Here is a 6,081-nt window from a genome sequence, read left to right as displayed (position 1 = left end):
ATGGCAAACTGCCTTCAGATACAGGTGGCACATTTCTACTTATAAAAGGGGACAGCCCTTCCTGCTCCTAGGAGCTTCTCCCAGTGGAAAGGTCCCAGCCTCCCATCTGGCTGGCCCATCTCTTCCAGGACACACCTTGTCCAAGTAACCCTTGCCCCGGGTCCTGGTCTCCTCTCCCTTGCTTCTCAGAGGCCTGCAGTCTGGCTCCCACCTCCACCTGGCCAGGTCCAAGGGCAAACCTTCACAAGCAGAAATGGCCCGTTAGGGTTTTGCTAAACTTCATGTAGTTTTCTTCCTGAATAATTATGTCAATAACTGTAAGCTATTATTTATTCCTCCCCCTTTCTCTCACCATATTTCCTCTTTTCAGGTTCTTTGCCCTTTCCTTGATTGATGCCTTAGTGTTTCTCATCTTGATGAATGTCTTCTTTTGGTTCATTTAAAGATTCCTGAATTAAGAGAAAAATCATCATTAACAGATGTTCCCTCCACAGTAAACAGAAGGTACTATTTCTTCATGACTGGGGAAAATGACTTTCTCCTAGAAGGATCAATACATCTTTCAAAAGATTATTACATAAATGGCTTCAGGCGGCAAAACAGAAACTCAAATCTCATTTTCTATATATATAGTTTTGTATTTATATATAAATATAAAACTGTGTCTCAGAATGGAAACTCATCCCATGCTCATGGCTAGGAAGAATTAATATCGTCAAAATGGCCATCCTGCCGAAAGCAATATACAAATTTGATGCAATCCCTCTCAAATTACCAGCAACATTCTTCAATGAATTGGAACAAATAATTCAAAAATTCATATGGAAACACCAAAGACCCCGAATAGCCAAAGCAATCCTGAAAAAGAAGAATAAAGTAGGGGGGATCTCACTCCCCAACTTCAAGCTCTACTACAAAGCCATAGTAATCAAGACAATTTGGTACTGGCACAAGAACAGAGCCACAGACCAGTGGAACAGATTAGAGACCCCAGAAATTAACCCAAACATATATGGTCAATTAATATTTGATAAAGGAGCCATGGACATACAATGGCAAAATGACAGTCTCTTCAACAGATGGTGCTGGCAAAACTGGACAGCTACATGTAGGAGAATGAAACTGGACCATTGTCTAACCCCATATACAAAGGTAAACTCAAAATGGATCAAAGACCTGAATGTAAGTCACGAAACCATTAAACTCTTGGAAAAAAACATAGGCAAAAACCTCTTAGACATAAACATGAGCGATCTCTTCTTGAACATATCTCCCCGGGCAAGGAAAACAACAGCAAAAATGAGCAAGTGGGACTACATTAAGCTGAAAAGCTTCTGTACAGCGAAAGACACCATCAATAGAACAAAAAGGAACCCTACAGTATGGGAGAATATATTTGAAAATGACAGATCTGATAAAGGCTTGACGTCCAGAATATATAAAGAGCTCACACGCCTCAACAAACAAAAAACAAATAACCCAATTAAAAAATGGGCAGAGGAACTGAACAGACAGTTCTCCAAAAAAGAAATACAGATGGCCAAGAGACACATGAAAAGATGCTCCACATCGCTAATTATCAGAGAAATGCAAATTAAAACTACAATGAGGTATCACCTCACACCAGTAAGGATAGCTGCCATCCAAAAGACAAACAACAACAAATGTTGGCGAGGCTGTGGAGAAAGGGGAACCCTCCTACACTGCTGGTGGGAATGTAAATTAGTTCAACCATTGTGGAAAGCAGTATGGAGGTGCATCAAAATGCTCAAAACAGACCTACCATTTGACCCAGGAATTCCACTCCTAGGAATTTACCCTAAGAACGCAGCAATCAAGTTTGAGAAAGACAGATGCACTCCTATGTTTATCGCAGCACTATTTACAATAGCCAAGAATTGGAAGCAACCTAAATGTCCATCTGTAGATGAATGGATAAAGAAGATGTGGTACATATACACAATGGAATACTACTCAGCCATAAGAAGTGGAAAAATCCAACCATTTGCAGCAACATGGATGGAGCTGGAGAGTATTATGCTCAGTGAAATAAGCCAAGCGGAGAAAGAGAAATACCAAATGATTTCACTCATCTGAGGAGTATAGGAACAAAGGAAAAACTGAAGGAACAAAACAGCAGCAGAATTACAGAACCCAAAAATGGACTAACAGGTACCAAAGGGAAAGGAACTGGGGAGGATGGGTGGGCAGGGAGGGATAAGGGGGGGGAAGAAGAAGGGGGGTATTAAGATTAGCATGCATGGGGGGGAGGGAGAAAGGGGAGGGTGGGCTGCACAACACAGAGAGGACAAGTAGTGACTCTACCACATTTTGCTAAGCTGATGGACAGTAACCGTAATGTGGTTGTTAGGGGGGACCTGATATAGGGGAGAGCATAGTAAACATAGTATTCTTCAGGTAAGTGTAGATTAAAAATTTAAAAAAAAAAAAAAGAAAGAAAGAAAGAAAAGGGGGATTACTCCTTAACAGGATAAAACTATTGGTAAATCAAAGATCAACGCATGCTTTAAATATCCTTAATGTTGATCACTTAAAGGGTGTCAGATGATCAGCTATGGAGGTACTCTTTTCTGATAATATTCCTTTCTCTTAATTAAAAAAAAAAAAAAAAAAAGCAGTTACTGTGTGCTGACCTCCCATGAGTTCTGCACAGTGGTATAGAGGGCATGTCAAAGTGTGGGCAAAGGGTCTGTTTGTTTCTACGCAGAAGATCAAGGCCTAGCTTGGATACCCAGAAAATGAACTAAGATACGATATGAGGAGGAGCTTCCGGCATCAGCACTCTCTGGAGGACTCGTGCCGGGGGATGATCATCAGAAAGCCTCCACAGGGATCCGGACGATGCTGCGGTTGTGGCTACATCCAGCCCACCATCTCCTGGACTTGCCATAAGAAGGAGGAGGGAGATGTCTAGGCTGGCATGTGCATACAGTGAGACAACGAATTTGACTGGATCTGTACTGTTGGAACTCAACCAGGAGTTGGGAGGGGTGCAAGTTGTAGCACCCCAAAATCTCATGACTATAGACTATCTATGGTTAAAAGAACATATGGGATGTGAACAGATCCCAGAAATGGGCTGCTTTAATTTGTCTGATGGTTCAAGTACAGTTGGAAAATATCCATCATATCATAGATAAATTTTCACAAATGCCTAGGGTGCCTAAATGGTTTTCTTGGCTTCACTGGAGATGGCTGGTAATTATAGATTTGCTTTGTTTATGTCACCGTATTCCTATTATGTCAATATGTGCGTGCAAATTAGTTAGTAGTTTAAAACCTATACATACTTAAGGTACTATACAAGAAGATATGTCAAAGAAATAATCAATCCTCCCAAGTTTCCTTCATATGCTACATCTATAGCTTTTCTTCTTCCTTCCTAATTACAAACTTTAAATAGAATTCGTGCCTCATATCGAATTTACCGAGTATCATAATTCCTCCAGGTGGTAAAGATACCTCGAGACAAGTGCTGGGCATAGAAGCCACAGGGCATAAATCTGCAAAGAAGTAAAAAGCTAACCTTTGCAAACAATATGGCTTCTCTCTCACTTACCAACTTTACATTTCCCTGTATGGCCCCGGAAGATGACTGGTTAGCCAGAGACGGGTAAGATTCCTCAAGGGAGGAACAACCTAAGACAGGCACAGTCGCAGGGGGGCCATCAGGTGAGAATTTGGGGATCAACAGAGGTGAGGCTCAGAACCTCACCCCCCCTGCTTTGAGAGAAATCTTCTGCATCCGTGGATGTCTTGCTGCCCTTGTCTAGCCTGGATTAATACTTAGTCCATAGGCACACACCTGATCATCTGATCATCTACATTTGCCTTCTTACAGCACTAAACTATGTTTTCTACCTTTATCTTGCATCTACCTACCACTTCAGCATTTTATTAAAAATTAAAATAATAATAATAATAGGAGAAATGTGGGATCAACATATAAATCAAGTACAAAAATCAAATGAATATTCATATTTGACCTGATGGTTTATAGGTCATATTGCATGATCAAAACCGAAAGTTTCTGTGATGACTGCCCTTGTACTGTTCACCATGTAAGAATTTATTCACTCTGTAAGAATTCGTTCACCATGTAAGAACTTGTTCGTTATGCTTCAGAAGATTGGAGACTGACGAGAATTAGGCTTGAGATGGATTAATGATTGTACATTGAGCATTGACCCCCCTATACTGAATTTTATTGTTGTTAACAACCATTTGATCAATAAATATGAGAGATGCCCTCTCAAAAAAAAAAAAAAAAAACTGTGTCTCAGGCTTATCTAACTAATCAATACCACATTTTTACTTAGAGAAAATACCATAGATAGTCAATTCCTGAGCTCTACTAGACAAAATGAACATTTTTGCTTTGAATGTTACACACATGTTCTTTAATTTTGAATCCTATTCTGAATAGTTTGAGCATCATCTACTTCTAGAAACTTATTCTACCAAACTCAAATGCTTAGCTGTGTGTTTGAGGAAGTTACTTTATCTTGTTTGTTGTTATATCTCAGATGAAAAGAGGTAGATTTTTAGAATATGCAATTCAAGGTTGGGTACTTAAATCTTTTCTTTAAAAATCTGAGCAGCCATATAGCAGGTACAAATTAATAATAAATGCCCAGAACTTTTACCAATTTCTCAAATCCTTCCCAATATATATGCAGTAGTGGCCATTTGATGACAGGGGTAAAGCTCTTCAAAGAAAACAGTGGTTCAAGAATGACATACAAAGACAGATTGTGAAGAATCAATGGGTAATCAACATTTTAAAAATAAAATAAATAAAAATAAGTATTTAAGTGTGCTTAAAAATATATAAACTAAGTCAAATAATAATAAAGGGCTGTCATCTCAAGAACTTGAAGGTCAAATTAAAGAAATTCTATGCCACTAAATCTTCATGACTGACGTAAAGTTTCTGTCAAAGGGCTGATGTGCATTTGCTGAGAGATAAGCAGGCTGCAGAAAAATAAGGAGGCTTCACATGTACAGAATCATGGTAGCAACCTTAACACTATCTCCGGATGGTTAATGAATTCCAGAGTATTCTGGAGAGGTGACCTCACGCAGTCATGATGTGTCTAGACAGAGGGCTCATAGGCTGGCTTTGTGGTTTATGAGCTATAATCCAGCAAAGCCATCAAAATACAGCAAACTTCTTTCTTATCACATTTTCAGCCCCATGTTTTTACTGATTCATATAAAAATAATTCATAGAAACTAAATAAACCTGCAAAATATCTCCAGTAACTTTGAAGTACAGGGAAGGAAACAGTAGGTCTTAAGAACACAGATTGCATTTTTAGGTTTTCTTTCACTTTGAAGACCAGGACCTGGAAAGTGAAGAGGAGACCAATGGGATCAAAGTGAAAACTTGCTTACATGGATTCTGTCAGGGAGGAGACTTTGGTTTTCTAGACCATGGTCCAAACTTTCCAAATGGTGAGTTTTTTTATATTTTACCTGTGGGTCTTTAATAATGGGCAGAATGCTTTCCCTGAACACCAGGGAAAAAAAGCATTTTTCTTTCTCTCATTCAAACTTACAAAGGCTAATTATCTGATTAATAATGTTCTTTTATCAAGATGGGTGGAAAGAAGAAAAAGGCTTTTGTAACCCGTGCTTCCAGAGGTCGTACTAGCCTGTGGGAAGATAAATAGAGGTGTGTTTAGCATTCTTATTGGTAATGAGTATATTCTTTGGTTCTGAGCCTGAAACAAATTATGTTGACATCTCAATACCCACTGCACTGTCCCTCACAGTTCTGTCCTTCGCCAGGTAGATGAGTAGCTATTCTTCGCTTGGTGAGTGTGTAACATAGAGGCTGTGTGTGTGTGTGTGTGTGTGTGTGTGTGTGTGTGTGTGTGTGTGTGTGTGTGTCTCAGGCACAGCATGTGAAATGGGCAGACAGGACCGGCCCAGTTCCTCTCTGCAGTGTATAGTACCTCGCACAGTTCCTGGCAGATACTTCTCGTGGACATGGTGAGGCTCAGGGGAATAAAGGGAAGCATATAGCATTGAACGCAAATGCCCTGTCTGGAGACA

This window comes from Manis javanica, chromosome 1 (assembly GCF_040802235.1).
Source record: "Manis javanica isolate MJ-LG chromosome 1, MJ_LKY, whole genome shotgun sequence".
Lineage (NCBI taxonomy): Eukaryota > Metazoa > Chordata > Mammalia > Pholidota > Manidae > Manis > Manis javanica.
Note: the sequence above shows the minus strand (reverse complement) of the source record.